This window comes from Manacus candei, unplaced genomic scaffold (assembly GCF_025592945.1).
Source record: "Manacus candei isolate 608988 ecotype Guabito, Panama unplaced genomic scaffold, ASM2559294v1 h1tg000237l, whole genome shotgun sequence".
NCBI classification, from domain to species: Eukaryota; Metazoa; Chordata; class Aves; order Passeriformes; family Pipridae; genus Manacus; species Manacus candei.
This window is the reverse complement of record NW_026138285.1, coordinates 29,256-47,504: the sequence shown is the minus strand read 5'-3', so window position 1 is coordinate 47,504 and position 18,249 is coordinate 29,256. Positions and strand designations below refer to the sequence as shown.

The 18,249-nt window shown below is 41.2% G+C and overlaps 1 long non-coding RNA gene across 2 annotated transcripts in view; it reads right to left on the bottom strand.

Annotated features, from left to right (window-relative positions):
* The window catches only part of LOC127464572 (uncharacterized), a 33,747-nt gene extending 16,710 nt beyond the window's left edge, over positions 1–17,037 (bottom strand). The window contains exons 1-2 of one of the 2 annotated variants that reach the window (XR_007901450.1): positions 16,726–17,037; positions 16,229–16,369 (exon numbers count right to left, since the gene is read on the bottom strand). This is a non-coding gene — a long non-coding RNA (uncharacterized LOC127464572). The remainder of the gene's footprint in view (positions 1–16,228; positions 16,370–16,725) is intronic. The other variant, XR_007901451.1, reaches the window with a different exon arrangement.
* Positions 17,038–18,249: the final 1,212 nt, after the last annotated feature.

Sequence of the window (18,249 nt, the reverse complement as noted above, 5' to 3'; positions counted from 1 at the left end):
TTGCACAGTTGTACATTGGTATGAGCAGAGTCTCAAGTCTAGGAAAAATAAGGTGGGTGAAAAGGCAGAAGTCACTTGACATGAGGAGAAATTACACTGCTAAAAGAAGAGAGGAAGAGCAGCATGACAGAAATAAAAGTTGGTTAGAAATATCTATCTGTGGAAAGAAGACAAAGAGATGCATCAATGGAGAGTGCATGATAGAGAGATGAGAGGGAAAGAGAGGACCTTAAAAAAAACCTGAAGAAATGCAGGAAGGCAGAAATGCTAAAGCTGAGCATGAACCCTAACTCCATATACTCCTCCAAGAACCTGTACCTGGTTTGCTCTGGCTTGTTTGTAGGTGCAAGGGTTGGGCTGTATCTCAGGCAGGGAGAGGACCCTCAGATGTGCGGGACCAGCACTGGAAGCCTGTGGAAAGATGATGAAGGAAAAACAGTTTTGCTGGGAGAGGGGTGTGTGTGTGCGCGTATGCATGTGAGGTTTAAAAAAAGATCTTGCAGCTGCAAGGAGAAATCATAAACTGCTAAAAAATTGAAAGGAAATCAGATATTGTCCCTGTGCTGCTCAGAAAAAGGGTGCTGGAGTGAGACAAATCGATATTTACTAGCGCTTTCTAACATTAACGACAGTTCTTTGGCTAAAGAGAAATCAAAACTAGAAAGGAGAAGTTATGCAGAAATTAGTCGTCTGCTCTGTGACACTGGTGAATACCAGGAGCTGTTTCTCACCAAAATAAAGAAATTAGAACAGAAAATCTCAAGTTTGGCTCTGAGGTCAAATGCTGCTCCATTGTATTTCTGTGGAAGAGTAAACAATTTCAAGAGCTGAGATTTTATGAAGGCAGAAAATTGACTTTATATTCATAAACTGATGACCTTTTACCTGTTAAAACCTTCTAAGTCTTTTCTGATGGTCGTTCCCAGCATTCTGGAATTCAATTGAATTACTTAATGGCTCTTGCCTGCACCAGAATACTTTTGGTCATGTCCAGCTAAGATATTGTTTTCTATGCATGGGATATGCACACCTCTACTATTTCCACAGGGAAATAGTAGAAGAATGGGCAAAAGCATTTGAGCTGATGACCCTTCTAGGTCTCAAATCCCTCTTTTCTTACCACTTTCATTTTAAAGCTGGTTTCCTGCTTTCTCTTCATACTTGGGCTGCCTCAGCAGCTCAGACAGCATACCTTCATTGACTTTCTGAGCTGGACTGTAGGTAGAAATGCAAATGCTGTTTGCGGTCATCATGCTGGTTGGCTGCCAACGCCGTGAGCTGCACTGTCTCCTATTCCAGGGAACACAAATACTTCCAAATTAAATGTTCGAGATGTTGCTTACATGCACATTTTGTGAAGATCGTGATCCTTGGGTGTGATGCTGGCTTCCTGTCTAAGATAAGTGACAAATTATTTTGTCTAGGGGTACTCATTAATGCAAATGTTTTCTCTTCTGATTTCCTTTGTCTCAGGAGATAGTATGGAGTATCAGGAGGACACATCTTCCCAAGTCTGTAGCTCTTTAAAATCCTACTAACAAGAATGTCTTTTCACATGAACTTTAGTGTTCTTTCAATGTCTGCAGGTTACTGTAACACTTATGATGAAAGACTCAAGCAGAACAGACTGTTTTCACCTTGATCTTGCAACAGCTGCTATAGGGGAAGTGCAAAAGGAGGTACCCAGGTCCTAAGTAACTTATGTATTGTGTAAATGAAAGGCATGTCTCTATGGGACTTAGAGGAGCTAGCATGGGGCCACCTTGGCATCTGTCCCCAAGCAGGTAGGATGGTCAGGTCCCAGGGAGACATGTTTGTCACATCTCCAGGTGACTGCCTACACAATGTGAGCAGAAGCTGAGCTTTGTTGATGTAAATCAATACATCATTTATGTTGCTTGTGGCAATGCCTTTCTAACTTTGATGCATAATATGAGAAGAATAAATGCAGTGTCCCTGGAGAAATAAGTGCCTTTTAGATGTACAAATAAGGCGGTTATTTACACACTTCTCCCTGGCAGGGAAGAGGGAGAAAACACTAGGCACAGTAGATACAGCATGTTAAGCAAATATTAAGCTTTGTCTCCAAAACATGTTCTGCGTTTTCTAAAATAAGTATGCTTGTACTCGAGAGAGAAAAGAAAAAATAGCAAAGCGCAAAGAGATACAACATGAAGTTTTAGGTTAGATACTTGCTCATTTTCTCAGTCTTCTGAGTTTCTCAAATACCTCTCCTTTGCATAGTTTGGATCATGCAAGATGTTTCCATGGTGACAAATAGACGTTATGTTTATTTACTGGGCAGCAGGGAATGACAATGTCAGCAAATGACATTTCTGTTCCTTTTTTTTTTTCCAAGGAAGATGTGTTTTATTTAATGAAGCTGGCAGCAGCAGTAGTTTTTCAGATATCCTTCCCAGCCCTGCTTTGAGAGTGTACATGCATGAGACAAAAAATAGGCAGCAGTTACTGTGGCTGTGTGATTCGCTGATCAGCCTTCTGAAGCCTTCTACTCTGTTCGGTATGCACATAGTTTCTTGTGAACAACACTGCCTGTGAACTGTCTAGGAGATTTCAGGCTTTACTCATGGGAAAGGACCTAAATATTTCTTGCATTAGGTGCCTGGCCTTTTCTTCAACCCTCCCACACATCTGTTCTTGTTGACAGCTCTACTACATTGTGCATAAAAAATGGTCTGATAGCTAAATCTCAACCATGTAGTTGATACTGCTCTGGTAAAAACAAATAAATAAATAAATAATCTTAGCAGGCTGTGGAAAGCACAAAAGAAATTTTCAGAAGGACTGTTCGGAGATAAGAGACCAGGGTTTGAAAAAACAGCAGAGCTTTTGCAGGTTGTTTGGTTCAGGAATTTTATACCCATTGAAATATTTTTCAATCTGAAACCCTCTGCAGCCCCTCAGGGTTTCCTATCAGCTCTATTGTGTGATGTGTGGCCCAGTGGGAAAGCAGAAGGTGGTAGATCTATTAATTGTTCCTTCTCATATCCATCTCCATAGCAAAGTAGTGTGAAACTTGCCTCTCCTAACCCTGGGGACCTACAGTGCTGGTGCCTGGCTTCACCTTGATAACTCTGTTCCCTTCATGGGCCATGAGGCAGGGACTCTGTTTCCCACTGGGATTCAAGAGAGGTGTGAAATTATTGCCAGGAGCATGGGGCTTTTGTGGTTGATCCTTTCCTCCCTCCTACCTTGTGTGCTTGAACCAGAGCTGGCTGGTATCTGTCTGTGTCTGTCAAATACGGGATGACTACAGAAACATGACGATCAAGAGTGTGAGTTCAGAAAAACTAAATAAATGTATGTCTGGAGGAAAAAAAACCAATAAAAAACAATTATACCCACCCCTCTAAAAAAAAAACTCAAAAAACCAACCCAAGCAAACAAACTCTATCAGTTCAGGAGCCATTGTGTTCTGGGTTTGGATGCAATACAGTTAATTTTCTCCTCAATAGCTTGTATGGTACTATGATTTGTTTTTGTGATGAAAAAAAAGTGTTGCTAACAGAGGGATGTTTTAGTTACTGCTAAGCAGTGCCTGCACAGCATCGAGGCCCTTGTTCCTCCTCACACCACCCCACCAGCAGGCAAGCTAGGGCTGCACAAGGAGCTGAGAGGTGACATAGCCTTGACAGCCGACCCCAGCTGACCAAAGGGATATTTCATATCAAATGATGCTGTGCTCAGCATATAAGAGGTGTGTGTGTGGGGAAGGGAGAAGGGGAGCTAACAAAGATACACTAAAATGGTACCTACGTGTTACACAGACTTAACATGTTCTCAGCAGAAGCAGAATCCCCTCTCCATTCAAAAGATGCATAATCTGCACCAGCAGAAACACAAGTCAGTGCTTTCCTACAGCTTCTTATAGTCTCACATCTATGTGTGTATGCATGTGTGTATGCATGTGTGTATATATATACGTATATATATGTATATATATACACAGTTGCAAAGAGAGGAAGAAATTGGTCTCTCTGTAACTGATTACAAAATCAGCATTTCTGAGCTTTGAGGTGGTTTGTTCTTGCAACTTTTCTTTTTCTTTTTTTTTTTTTCCCCAAGTGTTCTCTGTTATGGACCTCTCCTCACATTTCTTCATCCATCCTTCTGCCCGCTGCACCTTGGGCCCTGGGCCAGGATTTGCTATTTCCACTCAAATTTGCAGAAATCTAACCCAGAAAATATTAAATATAAGCAGAGTTTATTCATAGGCCATAGCAGACACACAAGTAAATATGTTCTCTCCTTTAAGGCACTGTAGCTCTGTTTATGCCCTGTTTCCAATTGTCAGTGAATTTAATTATGGAGATTTGATCCTTACATCTTGAAAATATATTTGGTGGGCTTTTTTTTCTCTTTCTGACTGCTAGGTCAGGCCCATGAAAAGCTGGCACATCTCTACAGTTCCAGGAATGTGAAAGAGAACTTTCACTATTGCATGAGATTTAAAAATGTGGAGTCCTATTTGCATCAGCTCCTTGACAATCATGTTTGTGTGCTTCAGCAAGGAAGTTTTCTGACTAGATCCCTAGGATGGCTATTACATTCCCCCTATCAGGGGTTCAGAAGTGTCTGTGTAGTTGCCTTTGGCCTTGAGACAAAAACCCTTGTGGCATGGTATCAAGGAAAGGAGCAGAGAATAACAAGGAGAATGAAATAATGACTTGGCCAAGCCAGAAAATGTGAAATTGGAGCTAAGCCAAAACCAGCCCTGAGACATAGTTTGAACTGTGAAAAGCTCTGGAACAGCTGGCCCATTGCTCGCTGTGGGTCAGTGGGTGAGCAACAGTGCTGGACCAGGGAAGCTTGCACCATCCCTTCAGCTCAGGGTAGGGATGCCAGGCATCAGTCCCAAACCTGACTGGAAGCCAAAATGGGAAAGAAAAACATACAGAATTTACTGAGTTTTTGGATTGCATTTGAATAACTCTGACAATTGATGGGGTGCCAGGACTTTCGGTGCACTTGAAGTAAAGAGCAGGTATTTGATTTTAGACTGTGATGGACTTCTCTGGTCTTGACAAAGGACAGTGAGTCCTCTGAGAAGGCTGACCATGTTTAGCATGTAAGCTGGTAAGGGGAAGCTCTGGTGCAATCCTGCTCTCTATGAAAGATGATACTAGCAGACAGGGTAGCTTTAGATATCATCACAACTCATCATAGCACTCTCCAAATTTTCCCTCCCACAAAAAAACACATGCCTTTTGGAGACTGAGGATTTATTGGGGAATTATGTATTCCCATGCTTAGTGCTTTCTAAGGGTCAGGTCCAATGCCCTTGAAAGTCTGTCAGTTTACTGTGGTGTTTGGTGGCTACAGCTCAATGTCTTTTATATGGTTTTTACCAACAACTTCCTAATGATGTTGTGACACCTCATGGCATTCCTCTGAGATTGGGCTTCACAATGAAAGTGCTTTTCATGCTGAAAAGGGAGGAAACTATCTGCCAATCTGGGTTCTGTGGGCTACATATAAAGCTAGGAAAAAAACCCAGATTTGAAAAACTGATTTTCTTCTTCTTCCCACAACGAACCCACAAAATCAGTCTTCTGTCAGCTCTTGACCATCCTGGTGTATCACATGCAGGCAAAGACATGCTCAACATTGAAAGACAAAGGTGGGAAATGAGGCAGAGGTGTGTGTTACAACAGGAGGGAGGAGTGGAAGATGGTCTGGGGATGGACCTGCACCAACCAGAAGGACGAGCAGATGACCATGAAACAGACTTCACCATTTGACACTGGATGTTCCATCCGAGTAACAACCTCAGTACTCATCATTACAAAGGCTTGTGTTTTGTGGAATAAGATCTTGCTGGTTGGCAGAATTGACATGGAGGGACACTCAGGAAAGCCTTGCCCTTACTAAGTGCTGAAGGCTTATGGAGTCTGGGGAATCAACATCAGCGTTTCTCTGTTTGAAACATTGTAGTTCTTGATCAATTGAGTTTATAGTTTCAAGTCCTGGCCATTTATATAGTTCTAAAACCAGGCAAGGAAACATCAGCTAAATAGATAAGTGTTCTATGTAAATCTACTCACAGAAGCAAGTGAGAAAAGGTAAAAATGTCTTTCTATAGTATACAAGCTTTCTTTCACCTCTGCTTGGATTCGTGCAGGCAAATCATAAGTCTTCCATGTAACTCTCATATTTTCCTGTTGTGTATTCCCAGATTCACATTTGCCCAAACTTGAACTTAGGAAGAGAAAACCTGTAGCAGTGCACTGGCTAGCACAAGCTGCATAGAGACAATCCTGCTGGAAGTTACCACTTATGTTGGAAAATAAGAAGGTTTTCCCAACACAGACAATTCTGTCATCATTCAAAAGAAAAAAGGTTTCTTCTTAACCTAAGTGACTGGATGAGGTAAAGTCCTTGTCAAGATGATGACTGAGGTTACCAGGATTGAGCAAAATCCTACTCTCTCATAGCCTTTAGTTAGACCCAGGCCTCAGGTCAGTGCAGTATTAAATGATGTACAACTGTCACTCATTACTGGAATTGCCCTTTGATATGTTAGTAGACCCGTGACCCTTCTTAAAAACATTCATTTGCACAGCAGCTGCTGGCATGGATAATTACAGGAAGGCAGGAAGGGTTGAAATGAGCAGCATTTGCATTACACATGATCAGTCTTCAATACAGGAAGTTTGGTGGCAAATCATGAAAAGATAAGTGTGCATGTGCCTGAGTAGGATCCTCAAAAAAAAAAAAACAACAAACCAAACACCAAGAGATCTGTCAAACAACTTTAAATCATAAGCTTTTTCCAAAAGCATTTCCAAGAACAGTGTCCGGTCTCCAGTGTGGAGCATGCTGCTGCAGCAATCATTTAAAATTCTGCTAAATCATTCTGCAACTCTCTAACCAGCACTAATAGCTTTTAGACTGGCTGGCAATCTCACTTCAGTAGGAAGCCTTGCACAGGCTTCCAGACCATTTATGTATGTGGTTGAGTGAGAGAGAGCACTGCAGATTTAATTTAGTGCCCTTGGTGCCTTTCAGTAGAATATATATATGTTAATCACTTGTGACTTCTGGTTTGAGGGGTGGGAGTTCATCTGGAGTACAGGAAAATCAAATGAAACTCATAAAGATGAAAGTTGTCTTGATTTCATTTGCTGATTTTAAACAGCAAATTGTTTCTTACTCATCCTTGCATGATAATTGGTAAATGTACTGAAATGGATTATTTCAGTTTCAATGGACTCTCTGGGCAATCATGCCATAACTGGAGTTCAGAATGTGCCCTATAGGTACGATTGCTAATCACATTGCTCAGATAATTTCTGTCTGGGAAAAACACATTGTATTTTAAAACTGGCATATTGCAATGAGGAAGCAGGGCCATATTTAGCTGTGTTTTCCATGGGGCCCCCAAGCTGATGAGAGGCTGTAGCACATCCCTGAAAATGTGAGCCATTGACTCAGCTGCAGGGAGCAAGAAATGGGAGTAAATTGTGTGAGATGAATGAGACTCAGTAGGTCTGTAGGCAACATTACTCTGCAGATGAGAGTCACTTCATCAAACATTAGGCTTTGAATATTGCACTTTAATTTGGTTGAGTAGTGGCTCCCTGTTGCCCTCAGAGGGCAATTTATCCTATCTGATGCCAAGGGCTTGCATTTCCAGAACATGAGTGGCCTCCCTATCTGTGGATAACTTACCTTCTGCAGGTGCCTTTGAGAATGGATGAAGCATGTCTTAGCACACTCCTTAGGCAACTGTGGCTAGGATCAGAGGTGTCATGCCAGGGGCAGAGTTTGATCCAAGAAGCTCCAGGATAGAATGATTTTGTTATAAGAAACTAAATCTGGAGTAGGGATGAAGCTACAGGAGTCCATGTTGATGCAGCTGAGAGCAGACCGTGCCTGTAGTTAGCAGATTTCAACTGTGGGGGCACTTAAGGTATTCTTTTATCTCACATCTACAGAAAGCAAGGAGGAATTGTGTTAAATGAGTGAAAATAGTGCAAGGGAGCTCAGGGTCTAGTGGGGACTGGGAGCACCCTGTGCTCAGAATGGTGCATAGTTACCTGCAGTCCATGGGCAGACCTGCCCAGGTGGCACTGCTGGTGGAGGGGCATCTGCCCTTTCGTCCTTCAAACACAGCAACACAGTGATGAGCAGTTCTGCTGAAAATAAGGGAAAAACAATCACCCAGCCACAGCTGGTGCCTCTCTCCTCCTCTCCCACATAGCTGCTGTTGCCATGGCAGCAGTCATCGCTGTTGGAGGATGCTCTGGAGGGCCTCCTCCTCCTCCTCGCCTGCTGTTCTCACTCCCCTAGGAATATCATGCTGCTCCCATAAAGGAGTCAGCAGCAGGTTCCTTCACTGCCTTCCCTGACAAAGTGAAGTGCTTGGTCTCCCCTGTCCTGAGAGTCTCTGCAGCAGCCTGGTCGTTTTGCTGACCATTGGCAGCACCACACAGAGTGACACAATTGCCTGCTCTTACTGCAGCAGGTGTAGAGGTACTTCCCAAGCTCTTGGTCCAGTCCTGTGCGTGTCATTGCAAAATATGTTCTTGCACTTAGCATGTATAAGAGCATTCTACAGGGTGATGGCATTTCTTTGAGCTTTTAAGATGCAGAGAGCAAGTTTTCTATTCCTCTCATTGTGACAATATGAAAATCTGCCTCTCTTTGCTCATTTTTGTGCCTTCATCAGACAGTGAGAGTCAATAAGGGTTTGTACACTTAGTTCTCCCAGTTCTTCCTCAAGAGTGCACTGTTTTCTGTTTTAATTCCTAAGCTGTACTACTGAGCCCTGATAACTCTCAAACACCAACAAGGACATGGAGGAAAAATTTTAAGGGGTGTTGCTTGCAGAATTCAGAGGATGTGGGATGGGTAGATCTTGTGGACCAGTTACCAAAGTATGTTCAGGTCATTTCTGCAATTCGCTTCCAACTTCTCTCACTTCACTTCTTCTCTAACTAGCTGAAGACCTGGATCAGACCTGCCTATAAGGTTTAAAGCAGGGTTATGGTTGTGGCTACCCAGAACTTTGAGGGGTTGTTGTAGCAGGCAGACATTCTGGTGTAGGTATTGTCTTTTTACTCCCTTATCCTATAAGTGGTTCTCATGCATAGGGGATGAGAAAAGGAGGACCTAAAGGTCCAAATGGCAGTTGTAGAACAACCAAAGATTTCTCCATACAGGAGAAATTATCAGATGTCTTCATGTTCAATTGCATTTGTTCTCTCTCTGCTCCCATAGAAAATTTCAACTGTGATTGTAGAGTTGATATTATAAACTTTAACTTGGTTTAAAATAAAAAAAGTACTTTGAAAAATATTTTCCTGTTTAAATCCAGACTAAAGCTAGACTGTTCGTTCTCTGGGAAATTCAGACCAAAAAAACCCTCAAACAACTTCTTACATTCCCCTCAGCAGGGATTTTCTTAAAGGAAGCTATTATAAAACTATCTAAAATGTCTCACTTCAAGGCTTTCAGAAGGCAACATCACTGGGGGAGTTCAAGTTCTGATATCAATGAGGTACCTCTTCCGCTGCTTCCTACTGTGGGACCCAGCTCTGCACTCTGTGAGTCCTGGTTGATGACCTGCAGCCACAAGTGTTTTTGAGCTCATGGTCCCCTTCTGGGAAACCTGAAGTTTTTTCAGCCTGCAGGATTTTGATGACTGCTAGGTTTAGCAGAGAGAGGAGGGGAGAGGGTGAACCGACAGGAAAGCAGACGGTGCTCTGCTGGAGCCCCTGCAGGGTGAGTGAATATCACCATTCCTTTTCCTGAATGAGCAATTTTTAATGGAAAATTGGTTTTTGTCAGAATTTTTCTGCTCAGCTCTTCCCTGTGGGTTTTTAGTGCCAGTTCTCCATTTCCTTACCCTTCCCTGCAGGCCTGTCATCCTGCCCAACCTGAGTCCCATGGACAGCAAGGTCCCCTGTCTGGTGGACCCACTGTGTTGCAGCAGAGCAGGAAGGTTTGAAAAGGGGCAGGCAACTGAGAGCTTTCCAATGGGAAGTGGGAGTCTGGGGTTACGAGATACTTAACCTGCAGTACTCAGAAGTCACTGTACCAGCATTTCCAGATAAAATAATCTTGGGTACTGGACAGGGATATTGCTCATAGGTCCCATTTTTTAGAAGAGAAAACCTTTCAGTTCTGAAGTAATCATGGAGTGGTTTTTTTTCCAAATCCATCTTTTTCTTAAGGGAAGAGAGATGTTTTTCATTACTATTTTCATGGAGGTGGAAAGCAGAGTGTCAAAAAGAAGAACAAAAGTTTTTAGATTAAAATTGGTTTAAAATGACCATGTAGAGGTGGACTGGGTATAGCTTTTACAAAACAGATAGTGAATCTTTAAAGGAAACCCTTGTGTTTGCTGCTGCCAAGGTTGTATCTCAATAGTATTGTCTCGAATTGAGGCTTAATAGGATTTAGATGTTATCAGTACCAGGATTTCTACTGCTAACTTCAAACTGAAATAAACTGTATTGGTGCAAGCCATACTTAGAGTTAACACTCTTTTTTTTTTTTTTGTGCTGGGCAGTCCATTTAGTGATGCTACATCAATTTAATAAAGAATGCACTGCAAGCCAGTCACTGTTTAATAGGAAATGCAGAAATATTCAGAGATGGCTTAATCCAGAAACTTTTTTTTGCTGCTGCTGACAGTATCATCTTTAAAATGAAAGAGGATCACATAATGAAATGCCTATGATCCCTTAGTGTGTGATAGTTCTCATGATAGGGTTTGAATTCCTCTGTTTTCCAGAAAATCTCCTGGCAGTTCCAGTCTACGTTGTTCTGCATATCATGCTGCATGCTGTTAGGGAGTGTTTTTGCCCCAGAGGTTGAAAGGATGATAGTGGTCCAAATGGTACTGGTATATCCCATGCCTCTGTCAGGCAGGAGCAACTGGCTGATTCTTGAAGAAATTATTCTGAATATTTTAATGTACTCCATACTCTGTGCAGGGGCAGTGTTGGAAAGCATTATTAAAACTAATAAGTCCAAAAGCACATATTCTCTCCTGTCAACATGACACCAGCATTATTGTGGTACACTTGAGAAAAATCCACAGCTTAATTAAAAATATGCTGATCCTGAGAACTGCTAACGTATATGGCAGGCTAGATATAAATTAAATTCATCAATTGTACAAATTAGCCATTTAATGAATAATATTAAAATGAGCATGATACTAGCCAAGTTTAAAAATAACCCATTTCAAGTGATGTTTAAAATTCTGAAGTAGAAACACAGGTAACATTATAATGGTTATTAAAATACTTCCTGAGTAGTTCTGCTCTGGAGGGGAAAAAGGAGGGGAAGCAGTCCGGTGTCTTATAGATAGTTAAGGAATTTCCTTCTTTATTAGTCATTTTGAACTGCAAATTTAGATCTGTCTGGGGAAAAAGACTGCAATAGATCAGATCAGCTGGGAATCAATAAAGGAAAAGACTTTTAATAGCCTAGCAAAAACAAAATCATCACCTCAAAGAAAAGAAACCTACTCTTAAATTCACAGCCAGAGCAGGATTGCTCATGCACAAGTGTGGAAGCAGAGGAGGTCTCAGATGATTTACCCAAGGGTGAAGAAAAGAAGCATATGAGATATTAACATTAAGTATTCTCTTCTGTATTGGTCTTTTAAGCAGTTACATTTAAAAATAATAATTGTAAAAACATGCTTTATAAAAATTAGCCCTCCTGCTTGTGAACACAATTTTAAAATGTAACTGATTTATTTTGTTTTCCTAACTTTATTGTATTAACTGGTTGCTAATAGTCTGTTAAAGCAAATAACCAGCCACTTGATGAGAATAAAGTATATTTTCAGACCTGTAAACCATTAGATGTCTTTTATTCACCAAGATCAACCAGCAGATCATGCTGGAGCATTGAACATTCGGGTGTTTGAGACCAAAGCCTGGGCTGTGGTAATAGCATTACTTTCCATAATAAGTAAGCCTTTTGTAGGAATCCAGTCAGATATCTTGGAAGGAGTAATGATGATGGTCTAGGAGATCAGGTAGGGAAGTAAGTACAAACTTTCTATTTCTCACCTGAAATGTCTCACTCTGATGATGCTGAACAACACTGGACATGGCAAAAGTTCTGTTCTGAGCCTCTGCACTGTGATTTAGGTTTTAGACATTACCATTAATTATTGAAACTCAGAAGGCTGCAAAAACATCTTGATTCATTGGCAAACTGACAAACATATGGCGTGTTTTGCAAACCTCTAGGTTTCTGTTCAGAGGAGGAGAACATTAATTGCATGCAAATTCTACTGGGAGTTCTGAAACCAGCCATCGTTAACATTGTTAGACGTCTTATCTGGGAAGCTTGGTGCATTTTAAAATCTGAGTTAAAAATTCAGAGCTTTTGTAAAACTTTTGAGAAGGAAAATGCTGAAGCGTAAAAATGCCAAAGAAGGGCATAAAAGTATCTGACACTCTTTGGTATCTGATGTTGGTACATCAAGAGTTGATTGAGAGCCTGGCTAATAGGTTAATATTTGTCTTTGTAGGTTAATATTTACCTTGTTTATATATCCTGGAAACTGGCATCAGAATCTGTTCTGTGTTGCCTGTGGCCTTCTACCATTTCTGGTTTTGGCTATTTGGTTGCCAGTTTGACATCTGAAGTCCTATGAACATCCAAACTTCAAGTGTAGATTCATTGAACTCGGAGTTTAATCAACACTGGCAATGGACCTTAGATGAAGGGGACTGTACTGTGATTATCAGCACAACCCAAAAAGTCTCATCAGAGAATGTTGCAAAACACTGTGTAGAAAATAAATTACCTTTCTTTTTCTAAGCAGTAGTGCGTGGCAGCTGTTCTTCACCAGATGAAGAAGTATGCTGTCCAGCCACCTCTCTGGCTGAGGATGGGTACAAAGTTATGGCATTACAGGTAGACATGGAGGGACAAGACCATATGGGCTGTTTTGACCAAGGGCTGTGGGGTCATCCTGCCTGGTGACCTACCCATCAGGTTTACTACACTTACATGAAAGAAGCTAGTAGAGCACCCATCACAGGCCATAACTTGCAGGACAGTAATTCTATTGCAGCATGGCTTCAGACTCTAGAGTGATGGGAGTTGTGATGCCCCTGACTTAAAGGATGGTCCAGCTGACCAGTCCACGAGCTTGTCCTGTAGCCCTGGCATGGGCATGCACAGTAGAGACTAACTCTGTGTAGGGCCTCTCTGGGACACAACACAGGGAAATCCTGGGCTGTGTTGTGGCACAAAGTGACAGGATGAGAGGAAATGACCTCAAGTTGCACCAGGGGAGGTTAGATTAGGTATTAGGAAAACTTTCTTCATGGAAAGGGTTGTCAAGCATTGAAACAGGCTGCCCAGTGAAGTGTTTGAGTCATTATCCCTAGAAGTGTTCAGAAACAATGTATGGATATGGCCCTTGAGGACATGGATTAGCATTGAGCGTAGTAGTGGTTCTAGGCTGACAGTTGAACTTGATGATCTTAGAGGTCTTTCCCAAACTTAATAACTCTGTGTTTCGATAAGTCTAAAGGGCCTGTCCTATTCACTAGGTCATTCCCCCACATCACTTTATGTTAGTACTTTCCCACTTTTAAATCCCTTTCCTGGCTTGTCTCTTTCAGAAGAGTTAAATTTTATCTTGTTTAGCAACTTGTGCATAGCCTTAATGATTTCTCTGTTAAGGGTTACCACTGCTCTATTCAAACCTCATATTTCAGTGTCAGTGGTCACCCTCCAGAAGCAAGACAAATCTCACTGTACCTATGTGCACATCCTTGAGAACACCCACCCTTCTACAGCAGCATTTGGAGCTGCGACTTCTGGGTGGATTTCCTTGCTTTCATCTTCCATCTCACTTTCATTATGTGTGTGAACTAGTTTAAAACTGAGCCCCAGTGTGCTTATAAACTGCCAGGTCATTGACAATAGTGGCACTCATTTGCTGTGGTTAATTTAGTACTAATAAGCTGAAACTGTTCTGCAGGGATTCTTCTACATGGAACATAAACTCCTTTTCCCTCACTTAAGAACACTTTCCTATGAAATTATTGCAACCTAATAGTTTTTGTCCTCATTCTAGTAACCAGTCTCAGTCTCTATTACTGCTATTTTCCCCAGCAGCTTTCCCTATAATCTCTATTTCAAGGCACCAAATCAATGATTACATGATATGCAGTCCATTGAACTGTCCATCCTGGGAACCCAGCATATAATAGAGCCCCTAATATCCTAGTGACACAATAAAAGTAGAATTTACTGCAATAGGCTAAATTCAACACTCAGACTCTTTTGATTTTTAATTTTCTTTCTTTATATCCAGAGATCTTATGGCAGGTTGGACACCTCAGGTACCTGTCAGAAATGCTGGGTCTGCACATGGATTTCCTGACCCTCTGCAAATGCAATAGCAACAGTGAAAAGGAGGTTTTACACTCTCCTAAAGTCATTATTCACTCAGCTCTGAAGACTGCAATTGGGTATGTTAATTGCCCTGGTCCCTGCATCTCTTTTTCTTTTAAACTTAATCTGTCCCTATACCCAGCTGATTACCAAAATTCGTGCTCCTTTTGCTCTTTTCTCCTTTTGCTTTTCCTGTGGTTCTGATCCTTCATATACAGTAATCATTCTTCCATCCACATTACTCTGAATGTCTTTCAAAAATGCCCTCTATGCTTAATTCCTACTTTGACTCACTGAAATTTTTACTAAAATAATCTAAACAGAACTGTAAACAAAATCCAACATGCATAAATGAACGCGATTCATTCCCTACCTTCTTCTGGTACCCTGTTTGCACAAGGCATTGCTTACTCTCTGAGCAAGTCTTGTGGCTGGTACAACTTCATATATATTGTTGATAATATATGCATTTTCACCAACTGCTGATGAGATCTCCCTGACCATACATTGTGTATATATGAAGCCACAGCTCAATGGGGCTAGAACCTCTAATTTAGTGGAATTTTTGTTAATAATCCACTGTAAAGCTTTCCAGCAATGTAGTTACCTTGTCTGATCTCTCTTTTACAGCATAAGTGGGGTCTCTTGTCTACTTACACTCCAGGAGGAGAACTATATAATTCCCTGATAAAATGACTCTTGTAATTTTATCCCCAATAAATTGACTGTGTGACATCATTAACTTCCCGCACATTCTGTGTGGCCATAAATAACCACCACTTCCACATGGAAAATCTTTCTGGCAGGCTATGTGTTGCTATAAAGACTTATTAAATAGAGTTATTAATTTTATATTAATTAAGCAAGTATTTTAACAGTAACATCATCGTCCTTATGTTTTCCTCAGCAGTAATCAGATTCCTTCATTGTGATAAACTGCCTGACCTTCAGCCTCCTAGCTTACTCACTTGGGAATTGAATTATTGCTTCATAAAACAGAGGGTTGATTATATAATCACTTAATTAAATGTTGTACTCAGTCATTGCTGAGCTATTCCTGAAATGCATTTGGCATCTGTACTCACTAGTCAAATTTAAACATCGGAAGAGTTATTTTTTTCAGATGTGCTTCTTTAAAGGTTATTATTTCCAATGTTCCTTTGTCTGTGTGGTCTGGTTGTTTTCCATGTGTCAGGCTCACTCTTAATCACAAAGGAGATGAAATGCTCTTTGTGTTGCTATCTGACTTGCAGATTGCAGTCAGATTCTTGCTGTTATCATTGTGAAGAATTTTTCTTGCTTCTGTTTGCAAAAGCACTTGGAGGTAAAGAACCTGCAGTCAGTTATTTGAAAACTCAGTTCTGAGCTGGTATTCAGGACCTCACCAGCAACCACTAAAATTGTGGTATTGAGCTGTGCATCAGACCTTAGAAACAGGCACAATCCCCCCTGCAGCCAAGCACCAGAGCGGTGCCACGGGGCTGAGCATGAGACAAATCCTTCAGTTCTGCTGTGCCCAGCCAACATCCTGGCTCTGTACATGATTTTCCAGTTCCTAAGGGAGAAATAGCAATGCTTTCACAGGGTACAGTCCAGCTGCAGGTCCCAAGACCATAAGGCACATAATTTATCCCATTGCCAGCTCCTGCAGTCTTGCCCAGAGCTTCACCCTTACAAGGCTGTGTGGTTTTACCCTTCAGGGACTCAGTGACAAGGGAGGATAAATAAAACATTAGCCTTGAGACTACACTTCTAGATAACATAAACATGCACAGACTAAGAAGTGAGAAGCAGATTTGTGAGGACAAAAAAATGAACATACTTGTCAGTGAAACTTCTCAGCTCCCGTGCTTTGCCTCGATATTTCTTCAAGCCTTAGACGATAGGTGCAGTGCAGAATACATCAACAAACTCTTTCTGCTTCAATATTTGCATCTTCTTGTCTTATCTGTTCCTGCATCCACTACAATCAGAAGTTACATCTTAGATTTAAACACTGATTTATCACATTAGTGTGACCACATGCCCTGGCCACATGGTACAGATGCATAACTCTACCAGAGGGGGATAGGGGATAAGAAGAGTTATGGGCAAACAACACTTCTTGAAAGGAAGTCCCAGTCTTACCAGGATCATGTCAGTTGTTCATTTTTCCTAAGGTCTATCCCTATACACAGCTGTCAGTTATTTCTCTTCTGCCAGGAGAAAGGAGGTGCTCAACTTCTCAAAGGTCATAAGATTTTCTGCTCTGTCCTTTTCCAGCTTGGGTTTTGCCCTCTCTTGGCTATATGCTGAGCAGTACAAATCAGACAATCTTACCTCTTTTCTTCATCACTGTCCCAGTTCTCCATATATAACTCCAGGGTATGACTCAGTCTCCTGCCAGCTTTAATAGTATTCCTTCTTTTAACATCCAGGGGAGGGAAGAAATAGGGCAGAAAGCACAGGTTGACTTCAAATTCATGGGGTTTTTATTGGTATAAAAAAGTGAATTTAAGAGCATTTGCTCTCTCTGTTCCCATTTCTCTCCGAAACAGGGATGTCTAGGAGAGGAAGGCAGTAATATTTATTCTGAAAAAAACAAGAATTTCTTGCTCATGCTCATTTTACTCAGCAATAGGCAGCTGCAGTCACTGAAATAGCAGGATCTGATTTCTGAATTAGACTCAGTATCCCTCTCTCTATTTCTTAATTTAAAGAATTTTTCTAAATTGCAAGACTCTGTGACCAAAAGGACTGAATCTCTTTTCATAAAGCTGAATCAGCCATGTCTTGGCTAAGTACTGTATATTCTAAAATATATTTCCCCCTCTATCTTGTTTAATTATTTCCACAGGATTAACTACTTTCTATTGTGTGTCACTTTCCTCTGCAGGAAGCTCTACATGGGGTAGCATATCTTCTCTTATTATGCATTTGCTTGGAATATAAATTGCTTTTCAATCAGATCTTTGTATTTCTAACAACATCTTCTGTATTGCAGCAGGTGCTTTCCCTAGTGGTTACTTATATGGACTCTAATGGCATGTCATCTGTCTATGCAGCCACTTTGCTGCCAAATATGTAATAGAGGAATTTTCTAGTAGCAGAAGCTTCTGGTAATTTTGATTCTTTAAAGCCTGAGACTTTTTTGTTTATTTTCACATAGCTCATTTCACTGGGCTTAAATAAACTAAATTAGGAAAGTTTAAAGAGTCCTTCTGGAAGCCTGATCTCATCTCAAATCAAGCTGCTTCCTTTTCTTCAACTTGATTTCATGAGAGAGTTAAGAACTAGTTGTCTGGGTTTTTTTCTATCCTATTTTAAAAACTCTGATAGATTGAAAGATTAAAACAAAATTAAATAGCTACTTTTTCACCCAACCAACAGTTAAACAATGAAACACTTAGCTATGGACTGTTGTGGAGGCCAGGGGTATAGACAGATTCAAACCAGAACTAAATGGATTTCTGAAGAATATATTTGATGGTGACTTTTAAATATATTTGATGTAGATGCAACCTCTGGTTGGGTAAGTTCCCAGTGCCCTGTTGGCTGATAGCCAGGGGCAAGGGGAGGGTGGACTGGGATTGTTGACCCCTGCTCTGGGACTTGGGCTCTGTGAGCCTCTGCAGCCTGTGTTTTGGAATAGGGTCCTGGGCTGGATGCTGACTCAATATAACCCAGGGATAGGGACCAGTCTAATAAAACTTAGGACTAGAAAAAATGCTTAGGGAAGAATACAGTGGGCATATAAGGTAGGTGCTTCCTAGACTTCAGGTTTCTGTTCTGCCAAAAAAAATCTACTAACTTGGTGGAGCAAGTGTGGATGTTGAATGAAGGCAGGGATCTGCCCTCCTCCAA